At 37.7% G+C, this 15407-nt stretch overlaps 2 non-coding genes across 2 annotated transcripts; one reads left to right on the top strand and one right to left on the bottom strand.

The window, feature by feature from the left end:
- Window positions 1–11554: 11554 nt before the first annotated feature.
- Window positions 11555–11627, bottom strand: TRNAA-AGC. Its single transcript has one exon. It is a non-coding gene; the product is annotated as a tRNA-Ala (tRNA).
- Window positions 11628–15076: 3449 nt separating this feature from the next.
- Window positions 15077–15149, top strand: TRNAA-AGC. The gene has a single exon. It is a non-coding gene; the product is annotated as a tRNA-Ala (tRNA).
- Window positions 15150–15407: the final 258 nt, after the last annotated feature.

Here is a 15407-nt window from a genome sequence, read left to right as displayed (position 1 = left end):
TGGACCAGGTTCTAAGAATTTTAAAAATCAAACAAAGAAGTTTATGATTTAACCTAGAGGCAATAGAGAACCACTAGAATTTGTTGGGTGGTGGAATGACAATTAATTGAATAGGGGAAGTTACATCTTCACTTAAGAAAAATTACAGCAACTATGTAGAGAATGGCTTGGGGCAGGGAGAGGCCTTGCTGAGTCGAAGCAAGGAAGATTAGGAGGCCTTTGCAGTAGTCTAAGAGAGAGGTGATAAGCGCTTAAACTAAATGGGGCAATTGTACTTGCATGGACTGTGTCACAAATTTGTGAAAAAAATGCTTTCTAAACCATAAAGTACTGTAAAAATAGGAGTCATTATTGCTATCACTTTTAATGAATAAATTCTATGTATTTTATCATTGATAAAAATGTTATCAGATGCCTACTGGTTAAGAATGCAAACATGAATTTTATGTATAATAACATTTTTTGATTTTAAAATCTTATTCTTTTTGTTCATAATTTTTATTTCTTCACTATCTATTTTCATTTCCTTTGACTTACAGTAGAAAGAGCACTAATTCTGTAGTCAAAGGATCTGGGTTCAAATTCTGCCTGTGGCATTCATTACCTTGTGACTTTGGACAAGCCACTCAACCTGTTGAGCCTTGGTTTCCCCATATGTAAAACAAAGGGGTCAGACTAAATGGCCTTTATTGTCTCCTCCAGCTGTGGATATTTTTCGGGTACTTTTTCTTGAATGAAATATATTTTGCTGCAATAATAATGAAAGCCACTAGGAGGAGCATTTTGATAACTAAAGGTTTTTTAGTTCTCGTCCTTCTGGAGTCACATGTTCCATTTTAGACTATGATTCATATGCCATGATGAAAAATTCAACCTAAAAAAATCTTTAATTCATCCAATTAATTACACAAGGATGGTTCATAATTCTCTAAAATGTATTGATTTTCTTTAAAAAAAGAGTGTATTTGTCATTTGTGCTGCATATGATCCATTGTATTTTATGAATGGCGTATTTAAAACAGTTGCAAATGTTTTTATTCAGTTAAGTTTTTATTTGGCTCAGTCTGCTTAACTTTGAATATACCTATTTTATAAATAGATTCTTAACTTGATTATTGATTTTTTTAATGCTCATTTTTGTGTCCCCATAGTGATTTGATTTTCTCTTCATCTAGGTTGTTGTGACTGTGTTCTCACCATCTTCCTCCTACCTGTCTGGCCATTCCTTCTTAGTCCTCTTGGCTATATCTCCATGCATTTCTTGTAACTAGGGGGTGTACCTCAGGGCTCTCTCCTGGGCCCTCTTCTCTTTTTTTCTATTCTATCTCACTTAGTGATCTCATCCCACATTTCTATGAGTTCAATCACCATCTCTAAATAGAAGACTCCCGCATACATATATCCAGCCCTGCTCTCTTTCCTGAACTCTAATCTCTCATAATAAACTGCCTATTAGATATCTCAAACCAGATGGCCTGTAGACATCGCAGACTGAACAGATTCAAATTAGAACTTACTATATTTCCCCCCAAACTCATTCTTTTTCTCAACTTCTACATTAATGTGAAGAACCACCCCACTCAGACCACCATCCCAGACACCCAGTTTTGCAACCTAAGTGTCATCTTCAATCTCTTCCTCTCCCTCGCTGTACGTAGATATCTAGTTGTCAAATCTTGTTGTTTTTCTCTCTCTACATCTATAAGAGGGCAGCTCGGTGGCACAGGCAATAAAGCGTGGGTCCTGGAGTCAAGAAGACTTGAGTTCAAATTTGACCTCAGATACTAACTGTGTGACCCTGGGCAAGTCACTTAACACTTTTGCCTCAGTTTCCTCATCTGCAAAATGAGCTGGAGAAGGAAATGGTAAACCACTCTAGTATCTTTGTCAAGAAAACCCCAAAGGGAGTCACAAAAAGTCAGACACTGACTGAACAACACCACCAACAACACAACATCTCCAAAATACATCCCCTTCTTTCCATTCACACAGCCACCATCCTACTTCAGCTCCTCTTCACCTCTTACCTCCCCTAGTGCAATAACCCCTATTTGATCTCCCTACCTCATACTACTCCAATCCATTCTTCTACACAAACACCAACATAATTTTCCTAAAGTGCAAGTCTGACCATGCCACCCCACTAGTCAATAAATTATTGACTCCCTTTGGAATAAAATAGAAATTCCTCTGTTTGGCATTTAAAAACTATTCAAAATCTGGCACTATTCTACCTTTTCCAGTCTTCATATATATTACTCCCCTCTACACACCCTATAATATGACCAAACTGGCCTATTTACCGCCCTTCAAACAAAACATTCATCCATGCTTTTGTACTAGCTGTATCCCATGCATGGAATGCTCTCACTCTTCATCTCTTGAAACCCCTAATTTCCTTTCAGATTCAGCTCGAACACTACTTCCGAAGGCCTTTCCTGATTCCCCACCCCAGATGCTAGTGCCTTTCCTTCAAAGGCTATCAAGTACCTACTTTGTGTGTATCTTGTATGTATGTGTGTGTGTGTGTGTGTGTGTGTGTACATATTTTAACTTCATTAGAACAGTAAGCACCTTGAGAATCTATTTGCCTTCAGTCATTACCCATAGCACTAGGATGAAATATAAGATAAAGAATCCTGGATTTTGAGTCAGAAGACCAGGGTTTAAATTCAAACACTGAAACAACCTTTAACACATACTACAGGCAAATCATTTACCTTTACTTACCTGAGCCTGAAGATAGGGTTACGTTTTAGATGACTGGTGGCAGTCATTAAAAAGCAAGGCTATTCAGAACAATATGTTTTCCTCATCACTGAGTACCACTTACTAGTAGAGAAACAAATCTTCTTCTCTTAAAAAGCCTTGGAGAATGCGGGCATCGATCCCACTACCTCTCACATGCGAAGCGAGCGCTCTACCATTTGAGCTAATTCCCCACATCACAAGCACATAGAAGCACATAGAACTCACAATGTTAGGAATTTACAGCAGCCTGGTTCAGCAGAGGGCTCAGGAAGAACCAAAGAGCAATCTATGGTTCTACACACAACGATTAGTTGAGAACCTACTGTGCTACAAAATAGGTAGAAACGACCCAAGTGGTAAAGTACTTCCTTATTATGGGAGAGGTGGTAAAGCGAACGCAATATTCTCCAATTTTTATTTTTACCAATACAATGCTATTAGTTTTAGATTCCATACTACTATAAAATATATACCATATACACCACATTATCAAAAGCATTTTAAAAGAACATCTTCAGTTGATGCTGGGCTAAGTGCTAATATGTTTTCAATAGACAGTGTTTGCCCACTGAATAGATAATGACATGGTAATTTTCTTTAGGTACTAAGTTGTAAGCAGCCTTCCTGGTACAGTGGAAAGTATGTCACCTCTGCTATCAAACAGCTAGTGTTCAAATCTTTGCTGTACTACTGGGATCCCATGTAATTTCCAAACACCTATTCTGTAAAACTAACGTTAATTTTAGTGATTATTCTGTGAATTTATAGCCCTTAATTAACAGCAAATATTTATTCATTACTGTGTGTCTTGACCTGTGCTTTGGACATAAGAAAAAAATTAATTCTTATTTATGGAGTATCTACCATTGAGACAGCTAGGTGCCACAGTGAATATAGTGAGGGGCCTGGAATCAAGACTATCTGAGTTCAAAATCAGCCTCAGATACTTACTACCTGTGTGTCCTTTAGAGGCTTTAGACAAGTATAGTATACTGTAGTATGCTCTAAAGACAAATCTCTAAAGACAACAGCCTTCCTCCCAAGGTTGTTGTGAGGATAAAATGTGATATAAAGTGCTTAGCACAGTGCCTTGCACATAGTAAACACCATGTAAATATTATTATTATTCATTCATTCATGACCTATATATTACTTATCCCCATGTGTCTTTGTGTTAGGTTGTAGAGGTATGTAATGGCAAGCAAAGTGGAACTTTTCGCTGTTTTTTTCTTTTGGAGTGCTTCTCAGCACTAAGGCAATCAAGTGCCTTTGAGTCTTGCCTTTGTTTCAATCAAGAGTCTTTGATTGAATCAAGAGTCTTTGATGACCTGCTTAAGTCACAAGAAAGGCTAAGTCACATGAGTTTGAGTCACATGGTTGTGAAACCCTCTGTGGGCTGACCCTGAAGAGGTGTATATATACTCTGAGGTTAGCATTTTGCTTTGGGGGCTCACTCATTGGAAGAGTGTTCTTGTGACTTGGCCAGATGAGACTCTGGGTAGCCACTGAGGAGGCTCCCCAGCTTTGAAAACCCAAATGTTGGCGCTTCTCTCTATGGCTCTCTAGGGTAATCATATATATATATACATACACACACACACACACACACACACACACACACACACACACATATATATATATATATACATATATATATATATATACACGTATGTATGTATGTATATGGAGAGACAGTTAGAAGCCCTGTCTGCTAATTTGTGTTATTTGCTCTGTTTATATAATTTCTACTTGTAATTTCTGTTTGTGTTTTCTCTGAAGTTCAGGGTGCTGACTTTTTCCCCTGAACTAAGTGAATGATATATAATGTATAATATGAGATTATAAACCCCTTAAAGTTACTTTCCTTAGAAAAGCAGATCAAAGAACTTGTGCTAGCAGCCCTCCTGTGTGCTGGCATTATTGGTCTTACACCTCCACAGCAGCTGCTAGTAACATTGTTGCTACAAGGTAATACAAAGATAGCTTACAGGGTGGGTCCCTGACATAGAGTTACTCAGGTTCAAGGTATACTGTGGATTTTCATCCACTCAAGACCATGGTTTACAAGACCCCAGCAATGTATTTACCTCTATTAGTAAGCCAGAAGACAAGTTCAAAGCAAGGGTGCTTAATGAAAAAATAATAAGAAAAGTACCAATAAAACATTCCCCTATAGACACGGGATACATTCTTATACACACACCATCAGTAGGAAGACTGTACACACATGGGGAACACAAAGAGACATATACATAGAATACACATGCCTAGAGTACACAGACAAAGTGGTATACAAACCACATATGTGGCCAAAGCACATGTGTGGAGAGGCACATTAGTAGGGATCACATGTTCCTAAGATGCATGTGAAGAAAGTATTACATGTAGGGAACATTTATGGCCAAGAGACAGTCATGGAAGAGTAGTTTATATCTGTGATGCTACAGGGCCACCAAAGTCTTCTGGTGATAATATCATGCTACTTTTGGCATTTTTGAGTGCAGTAACTGGTTGAGGAGGATGAATGAATGGGCCAGGAATATTTCCAAATTTATTTAAAGCTGACTAATGAGGGGAATATAAAGGGTCTTATTTGTGATGCCATGTGCTGTGGAACAATGTGGCCTCAGATGGACTCTTTGTCTATGAGGCTATTATGAAAAGAGGTCAGCCATTCTTGACTGATTTTAGGGATGAAAAGAAAAAACAAGAGACAATTAATAGTTATGGGATATATGTCCCTGGGATTTTCTAAGTAAACTATCATATTATTTGCAAAGAAATAAATTTGTATTCTCTTTCCTGATGTTTATATAATTAACTTTTTTCCCCTGTACAATTGCTATTGCTAGCATTTCTACTCTCTGGTCCAGAGATTTCTAGCATTATATCAAATAATAACAAGAAGGGTCATCCTTGCTTTACTCCTATATTGAAAGCTTCATGTGTTTTGCCTTTGAATATAATGTTAACTTTTGGTTTTAGATATGTATTTTTTAATAACAAAATTTCCTTCTATGCCTGTAACTTTTAGAGTTTCTGGTATAAATGAGTACTATGTTGTGTCTATCATTTTTTTTCAACACCTATTGATATAAACACATGGATTTTGTTGCTTTTGTTTTTAATAAAATTGTTTATGTTGATTTTTTTCCTGGTTCAAATCTAAGGAGGCCACAATGTATTACTTAGTCTTTTTACTAAGATTTTATTTATAATTTTTGAATTTATATTCATCGTTGATATTAGTCTAGAGTTCTTTTTCTCTGCTTTATCCGTGCCTGATGTTGGTATTAGGTACACAAATGTCTCATAAAAAACTTAGTAGAATGCTTTCTTTCTCAATCTATTGTAACATAGGTAACAACTATTTTTGTAACATACATATTAATAGCTTTTCAAACATTGGCAGAGTTCATCTGCAAATATGTCTGGACATGGTTTCTTCTCCACCCCCACATCCAGTCCTCCCACTTGGAAGTTCCCCTTATTTGTTCAATTCTACATTTTACAAACAAGTAATTTAAGATCTTTATTTTTTTGTTTCATTAATTTCAATGTTTTACATTTTGTAGGGAATCATTTCCTTTAAATTCTTGGTTTTGCTAGCATATGCTCATAAATGCTAGGCTATGATTATTCTTTTCCCCCCTCTATTGTGAGTCAATTTTGTTAATTTTTAAAATGTCATCACAGCATTTCATTTTTTCCTCTTTTTAATTAATGTGGGACTGAACGATAATCCTGGTCTTTATTGACCATCTCCAGAAATGTATGCTTCATTAAGTACCTCTAATCTATTACCTCTTTATCAAGAGGTGGGAAGTATGTCTCATCCTTGGTCCTCTAGAGTCATAGATGGCCATTACATTGTTTTTCTTTACAATGTTATAGTCATGATATAAATTATCTGCTCACTTTACTCTGTATAAGTTCACATAAATACTCCCAGGCATCTCCGAATCTATCTTGTGATTTCTTATTATAATGGAATAATATTCCATTATATTCATGTGCCATAAATTGTTCAGCTATTCCCCTTTTGTTGAACATCCTGTTTCCAGTTGTTTGTTACAACAGTAAAAAAAAACACGATTGCTATGAATACTTTTTGTGTATGTATATACTCATATATATATATATATATATATATATATATATAATCTTTCACTCTTTATCTCTTTTTGTGTACACTTTTTGTGTATATGTATACACACACACACACACACACACACACATATATATATATAATCTTTCACTCTTTCTTTTATCTCTTTTATTCCTAGCACTGGTATCAGGATCAAAGGATATATGTTATTTAATGACTTTTTTTTATATAGTTTCAAATTGCCTTCAAGAATAGCTGTACCATCTCAAAGTTCTGTCTTCCCACATCTCCACCAAAAATTATAATTTTCGTTTTTTGTCGTGTTTTCCAATCTAATGGATACAAGATAGAATCTCAAGGTTTTTAAAAATTTGCATTTCTCATATTATTAAAGATCTGGTACATTTTTTCCACAATAATTTACCTCTCTTTTCATGACTACTTTCATATTCTTTTATTTATTAGGAAATGACTCTTGCTCTTATATATGTAAATCAGTTCTTGATATATCTCAGGTACTGGACCATTAGCAAAGCAAATTGCTGCAAATATTTCCCCCCGATTAACAGTTTCTCTCTCAGTTTTAACTGCATTGATTTTGTTGTATAGAAGGGGTTTTTAAAAAAAAAAATTTATGTAATCAAAATCTTATATCCTATTTCCTGTGATCTTCCCCAACTCTTGTTTGGTCAAGAATTCTTCCCCTATCCACAATTGTAAAAGGTAATTCCTTCTTTGCTCCTCTACTTTGTTTATGATGTGACTGTTTATATTTAACTCATGAGCCCATTTGGAGTTCATTGTGGTATATGTTGTAAGATATTGGTCTAAACCTAATTTCAGTCAAATTTCTTTCTAGATTTCCAAGTAGTTTTTGTCAAATATTCAGTCTTTACTCCAGTAATTGGGGGTCTTTGGGTCTCCTGAACAACATGCTACTATATCTGTTTGCTTATGAATCTTGAATTCCTAATCGGTTCAACTGATTAACTTATGTTTTAATGGCTGTCACATTGTTTTCATAATTACTGCTTTATAGTATAGGCTATAGTCTGGTGCTTCTAGGTCTTCTTGTTCACTTTTTAAAAATTATTCCCAGTGAGATTCTTGTTCTTTTATACCCTTGGGTAAATTGTGTTATTTCTTCTAGCTCTATAAATCAGCTCTTTTTAATTTGATTGGTATGGCCCAGAATATGTAAATCAATTTCAACAGTACTGTCATTTTTGTAATATTCGCATGATACGAACATACAATTGATATCTCTCCAAATTTTTTAGGACTCTCATTATATCTGCAAAGATTTTTTGTAGTTGTATTCATATAGCTCCTTTGTGTCTTGGTAGGTAGAGTACCAAATATTTCATATATTCTTGAGTTATTTTGAATACAATTTCTCTTTCTGTCTCTTCCTCCTGATTTTTGTTGGTAAGGTACACAAAGTTGATGACTTCTGTGAGTGTATTTTATATCCTGAAACTTTGCTGAAGTTAATATTTCAATTAATTTTGGTTGAATCATTAGGGTTTTCTAAGTAGATCATGTGAAAAACAGAAATAATTTTGCTTCCTCTTTGCCTAGATTTATTCTTTCCTTTTTCTTGTCTTATTACCATAGCTAACATTTAAAGAACTACATCAGAGAAGAGCAGTGACAAATGACATCCTTGAATTACCCCTGATCTTATTGGAAAAAGTCTCTAGCATTTCATCATTATGTACTATTGACTGATTTGCTGATTTTCTAGTTTTGTTGTATTTTTTTAGTTGCATGCCTAATTTATTGAGCTATTCTTTCTTTCTTTTGCTGAATATTTTCCTCTAAGGTCTGCTTTGTCTACATCCTTAAAAGTTTTAGTATGATATCTCATTGTTGTCATCCACTATGTTGAAATTATAGATCGTTTCTATTATTTTTTCTCTTTGACCCATCCACTCTTTAGGGCTAAGTTATTGAGTCTCCATTTGTTTGAATACAATCTTCAAAGAAGGGACAGTTACATGGTGCTGTATATACAGTTCTGGGTCTGGAGTCGAGAAAGCTCAGTTTTTTGAGTTCAAATTTGGCCTCAGAAACTTAATAGCTGTGTGACCCTGGGCAAGTCACTTAGCCCTGTTGGCCTCAGTTGTCTCATCTGTAAAATGAGGTGGAGGAGGAGATGGCAAACCACTCCAGTATCTCTGCCAAGAAAACCCCAAAGGGGTCACAAACACTTAGCCACAACTGCAAATGACTGAACTCAATCTTCAAAGATCCTTTATTGATTAGCATTTTTATTGAGTTGTGGTCAATAAAGAATTGTTTAATATTTCTGGTTTTTTGCATTTGTATATGTGGTTTTCATGTTGTAGCACAATCAGGTAATATAAAAGTTCTATGAATAGATGAGCAATATATATGCTACTTTCTATTCCCATTCTGTAATTGCCAGAGATCTGTCATAGTTGTGACTTTTCTAAGATTCTATTAAATGTCCCTAATTTTATTTTTTTGTTATAATTATCCAAGAAAGGTAATTGAACTAGCCACATTACTTCTTACTTGTGCATTATACTACAGCTAAACTGGATTTCTGATTGTTACTCAAACATGTCCCCAAACTTTCCCACTTTTGGGACTTTCATCATGCTTTTCCCCTGCCTGGTATACCATCTCTCCTTCCAAGATCCCTTGAACTATCTGGGATCCCTCCTTTCCTCAGAGGGCACTTTGCAGCTCTCCTATGACTCATATCTCTCGTATTATAGCTGTTGTACTTGTCTTACTTCTCCTACTTTATTGTAAGTTCCTTGAGAAATATCATCTTTGCAACCCTACAGCACTTAGCATACTGTAGTATGTGTGTGTATATATATATATATATATATATATGTATATATAAATACATATATATATGTGTGTGTGTATATGTATATATAGGAGGCATTCAATAAATGTTTGCTAGATGAAATAAACAGATATGGGATAGATAAAACCCGTTTGGTGGAGATATTCAATATTTCAATAGCAACACCATATTAAGAAATTATGTTAGATAACATGTCTTTTTTGGGCAATGCTTCATTGCTCAAAAGTGAGAATAGAGAAAGGTGATACAGGTACCAATGTTAGAGATTGACAAGGGCAGGTGATAGGTATGGCAGAATGTCAAGAATTTTAGTTTTTTAGCAAGAGCCTTGTGGAAATGGGGTTTAGGATAGCTAGGAAGGGACTACCCTATAAACAATAAAGTTGCTATATATAAACGTGAGTTTCCATTATTATCATTTAGAAGGAATGGGTGTTCTAATCTGGATTTGACCACTAATCAGCTGTTTGATTTGTACTCCGGTTATCTTCTCTAGGCTCGGGTTTGTTCACTTGTAAAATAAAAGATTTATTTTAGATATTACCAGCTCTGACAATCTATGATTCTGTGAAACCAAAGGAGGTTGCTAATAGTGGACTGGGAGAAAAGAAGAGAGAGTTGAGAGAGTGGAGATATCTGCTAAGGATAAAGAGCAGGTTCAGTAGGAATGGGGGGCAGCAAGGGAAGAGGTGGAGAAAAATAGAAAGTAAGGAGGAAATATTCAAAAGAATTTTGCTATTTGGAAAATGGCCCTTCCTGGACCTGTTCGGCTGTACAGTGCTTGGTTCATATTAAGCACCTAACTGATCTAGTCACTCTTACCAACTGGGAATGGGGGGTGTAGAAGGAAATCCTCTCACCAATCCCCACCCCTTATAGAATTTTAACACAATCATTTTCTTGATACCTAGGAAAGAAAGTGAGCCTTCCCTGCTCCTGTTTCCTTTCAGTTTTGCACCAATCTTGTGCTGTTTCTATTGACTCCCCAATTAAAAGAGACAATATTTGTAAAGTGCTTCACCAAGTACCTGGCATATATATTGGGCGCTTGATAAATACCTGTGCCCAGCCTCCTTGCTTTCTCTTTCCCCAGATCCCCGGGACAGCTCTTGCTCTTTCTGAGAACACCTCAACTATCCTGTTAGGAGAGAGCAATTGCACAAATTTGGGTAAGCCCTGGTTTCCCCAAACCAAAAAAAAATCTCCATGCCCTTAATAAGCATGACATCATTATTTTTTAAAACGAGCCTAAAAGTACTAAATGCAAATGTACTAAATACCAAAAAATTACTCAATACAAAATCTCAGAGGTACCCAAGACACTTAACTTCTCATATGTTAAGCAACAGACAAAGTAGTGGAAGTGCCAACCAGCATTAGTAAAGAGAATTTTCTCACCTGGGAGTTCCCTATACAAACAAAATCACAAGTCTAGTCCCTATCCCTTCAGAAAAAAAACTCACTGAAGTACAGAAGTTAAACGTTCTCCTCTTCTTCTTTCACAGACTTTTTAAGTTCTAACGGCCGTTTGGAAGATGCAGCTTTAGTCGTCAAATTAATGGGGATGGGGGTTGAGCGAATTGCTAAAATGCCTAAATTCACCTTGTTTCTGCTTTGGACAATTCAGTCCTGAAAGAAAATGGAAAAATTTGCTGGATATGAATGGAATTATGAAAAACACAAAAGATTTTCGGAGTACAACGTCAAAACACTGTCGAAAGAAGCCAAAGTGTGTGGTGTGAAAATAATTGTGAACGTGAATGTGTGTGAAAATAATTGTGAACTTCAGGGACCGCCAAAATTAATTTTTTTTTTAAATCCAGCTTCCCACTTCACCATAAAACTCTTGGAGAATGCGGGCATCGATCCCGCTACCTCTCGCATGCTAAGCGAGCGCTCTACCATTTGAGCTAATTCCCCTGCCTGAAAGTGGCCCAAACCGACTCAAACCTCACAGCCTCACTGCCGCCCAGTGGGGGTGGCTTCCTGAGTGGGACACCGGCGGCTTTCAGATGCATTCTTGCTGATTCATTCCACCATCTCATTTCGCTCGCGAGCTGACTCCCAGCTGGCTATCAACTCTGAGCGCTGGGGGAAGGAAGTGGAGGAGAGGGAGGAAGGCTTGAGGAAGGCGAAGTGAGGAGAGGAAGAGCGGGGCTGGGACTTGTGCTTTTCACATTTACGACCTTAACTTCCACGTCCTTCCCAAAAGCAGAATACGTGATTCTGCTCACTAAAGTATCTAAGTGTAAAATGACCAGGTAGACGCATCTTCTTCTTCGTCTTCTTTTTAATCTCCACATCTAAAAGCCTTGATTGCTCTGCTGGCTTGGTGCTGATGGACAAAGTTCCTAGAAATGTCAGACAGTTTCTATTCCGACCCTCTGTTGCTGTTCCCCCACTTCGGCTGTCCTTCAGGATCTCATAAAATGGGACTTGCCCAGGGTCACATACATGTTAGAGGCCTGACCAGAATAAACAGTCCTTTGAGGCTCTCAGGACCTCTCTCTATCCACTCGGACATTCCGCGACTCGGAAAAAGGAGATCTAAAAGAAAAACCACCACCTAATTTTAATACCAAAGAACTGGACAGCAAAAAGAAAAATTCTGGAGAGCTCGGGCACGAGCCCTACTTCTTACAATGTAAATGAGCATTATACCATCTCAACTAATAATTCCCCTTCTTGAAAAGCTGAAGAAGCAACTGAAAACTCAGTTTTACTGACTCCCAGTTGGGTTCGTTTACTGCCCTGGAGGGCCTGTCACCTTTTTCACTTTGCATAACTAGCTGGTTCTTCTTCAGGCATGGGACACTTTTTTTCACTCATTCACTCAAACGATCAAGTATTTATGAAGCTCATACTATGTGCGAGGCCCTGTGCTAAGCTGTGGGTACAAACACCATGACGGCTCTTTCTTCAAAGACCTTGCATGCTAATTAAGTGAAGCAACATGTCAACATATGAATACAATACTTTGAAAATTAAGGCAGCATGTTACAGTTGATACATAGATGGCTTACAAGTCAAGAAGATCTAGGTTCATGCCTGTGATGTTTGCTGGAAACGGCAAGACACTTAACTTCTCAAATGTTAAGCAACAGACAAAATAGCGGAAGTGCCAACCGGCATAAGTAAAGAGAATTTTCTCACCTGGGAGTTCCCTATACGAACAAAATCACAGGTCTAGTCCCTATCCCTTATGTATAAAATCCATTTTTTTTTCCTCTAGTGGATATAGGTTTTCATTAACATAGGGAATCCCTGTGTAGGACTTTTCCCCGCCGGTGCAGATCAGCACATTCTTTGCAGCTGACAGTCTAAGGGAATTTAAATCATCAAGTAATCGGAGCAACAAGAATATATTAAGCCCACTGCTATGTGCCAGGCACAATCAGGTACAAACAAAATATATATTTACATATAGGTGTATATCTTGCTTTTGTGTGTGTGCATATTTTATATATATACATATACACATATGTACATATACATACATACACATATATGTATATATATATACACACACACACATACAGAGAAAGAGAACCAGCAGAGGGAAGACATTAGCATCAAGGCACTGCGGAAAGTCTTCTTGTAGAGGGTGAGATTTTAGTTGAGACTTGGAGGAAGCTAGGGAAGTCAGGAAGCAGAGATGAGGAGTGGGAGAATTCCAAGCATGAACATGAAAATGCAGTCAGATGATGAAGTTTGAGGAAGATCAAGAAGTCCAGTGTCACTGAATTGTAGACTTTGGGGTAGGGGAGATTAAATTGTAAGAAGACTGGAAAGTGAGGAGGACCAAGTTGTAAAGGGCTTTGAATGCCAGAGGATTTTATATTTGATGCGGGAAGTGATAGGAGAGGAAATGGCATTTATTGAAGGGTTGTTGGGGTGACATGGTCAGACCTGTGCTATAGGAAGGTCACTTTGACAGATGAGTAGATAGACTGGAGTGGGAAGAGATTTGAAGTCGGGAGACCAAACAGAAGACTATTACAATATACCCGCTGTGCGTGGATGAGGCCTTCATCATTTACTAAGGTAAAATTGATAGGACTTGGCAGCAGATTGCTTATGGGAGGTAAGAGAGAATAAGGAATCAAGGACTACACTTAGGTTTTGAGGCTGGGAGAATGATGGTGCTCTTGATGGCGATAGGAAAGATAGGAAGAGAGTGGCTTAAGTGAAAAGATAATGAGTTGTTTTTGACATGTTGAGTTTAATATGTCTGTGACATAATAGGTCCAATTTTCATGTACAGTGAGTAAATTGAGTGCTTGATTGACAAGCCTTTATTAAGCAGTTTAATTTCTGTGTTTGTGTCCCAAGCCTCGCTAGCACAGGGCCTGGCATAGAGTAGGTGCTTCATTAATACCTATTGATCAGACCAGTGAATGAATGAAAAAGTGTCCCAAGCTGTCCTTCGGAGCAGTAAGCAAATCCTGCTGGGAGCCAGTAAAACGGAGTTTTCAGTTGTCTCTTCACTTTCTCAAGAAGGGGAATTAGTTGAGATGGTAGAGTGTTCATTTATTCTAAGAGGTGCCCTGAGTTCTCTAGGATTTTTCTTTTTATTCTCCAGTTCTTTGGTTTAAAAATAGGTGGTGGTCATGTATAACCTATATCTAACTGCTTGCCTTCTCAATGAGGTGGGATGAGGAGGGAGAGAATTTGGAACTCAAAGTTTTAAAAACGAATGTTAAAAATTGTTTTTTATGTATAACTAGGGAAAAATAAAATACTAAATAAAAAAATTTTTAAAAGCAACTTAAAAAATAGATGGTGGTATTTGTTTTAGATCTACTTTTCCTGAGACAAGGAATGTCAGAGGGGATAGAGCACCTCTCTGACAGCCAAAAGAAATCTACTTCTGGTCCGGCCTCTGACAAGTATTGGTTTGAGACCCCAGGCAAGTCCCTTTATGTGAGATCCTTTAAAGGGAGTTGGGAGGGGAGCAGACTGTGACTCTAGCTGGTGATTTTACACCTTGATAATTTAGTGAGCAATATCATATATTCTGCCTGTGGTTAAGCATGTAGAGGGAAAGGGAGAAAATGTGAAAAGTACAAGTCCCAGCCCTGCTCCTCCTCCCTTTCCTTCCCCACCCATTCCCAATTCTCTGCTCTCCCTCCTCCCCTCCCGCCTTCTCCCCCCTTTCCCCTTCCCCTATCCTACTCCTTTTTCTCCCTCCCTTCCCCTCCTTCCTCTTCTTTCCCAGAGCTCAGAGAGTTGGTTAGCCAGCTGTGAGTCAGCTCGTGAAAGATATGAGGTGGTGGAATGAATCAGCAAGAATGAATCTGAAATCCACCGTCCCTCCTGGGCGGCAGTGAGGCTGTGAGGTTTGAGTCGGTTTTAGGGCTTTTCGGGAAGGGGAATTAGCTCAAATGGTAGAGCGCTCGCTTAGCATGCGAGAGGTAGCGGGATCGATGCCCGCATTCTCCAAATATTTTACTGGTTGAGGCGGGGGAACGTTTCTTAAAAATGGATTTTTAGGAAAGAAGGGACTATAATTAAGTGGAGTTAGGAAAGCCTTTCTGTGGAAGGTGGGTGTTTAGCTGGGACGTCAAGGAAGGCAGGAGCCAAATTTGAGGAGCGAGAGATTTCCTGATATGAAAATGAAAATTCACGGAAGTGGGGAGATTAAGTGTCTTGTTGGAGGATCTGCGGGGAGGCCAGCGTCACTAGTAAATTGTGAGTAGT

This window comes from Trichosurus vulpecula, chromosome 1 (genome assembly GCF_011100635.1).
Source record: "Trichosurus vulpecula isolate mTriVul1 chromosome 1, mTriVul1.pri, whole genome shotgun sequence".
Classification (NCBI taxonomy): domain Eukaryota; kingdom Metazoa; phylum Chordata; class Mammalia; order Diprotodontia; family Phalangeridae; genus Trichosurus; species Trichosurus vulpecula.
Note: the sequence above shows the minus strand (reverse complement) of the source record. Positions and strands in the feature narration are given on the sequence as shown.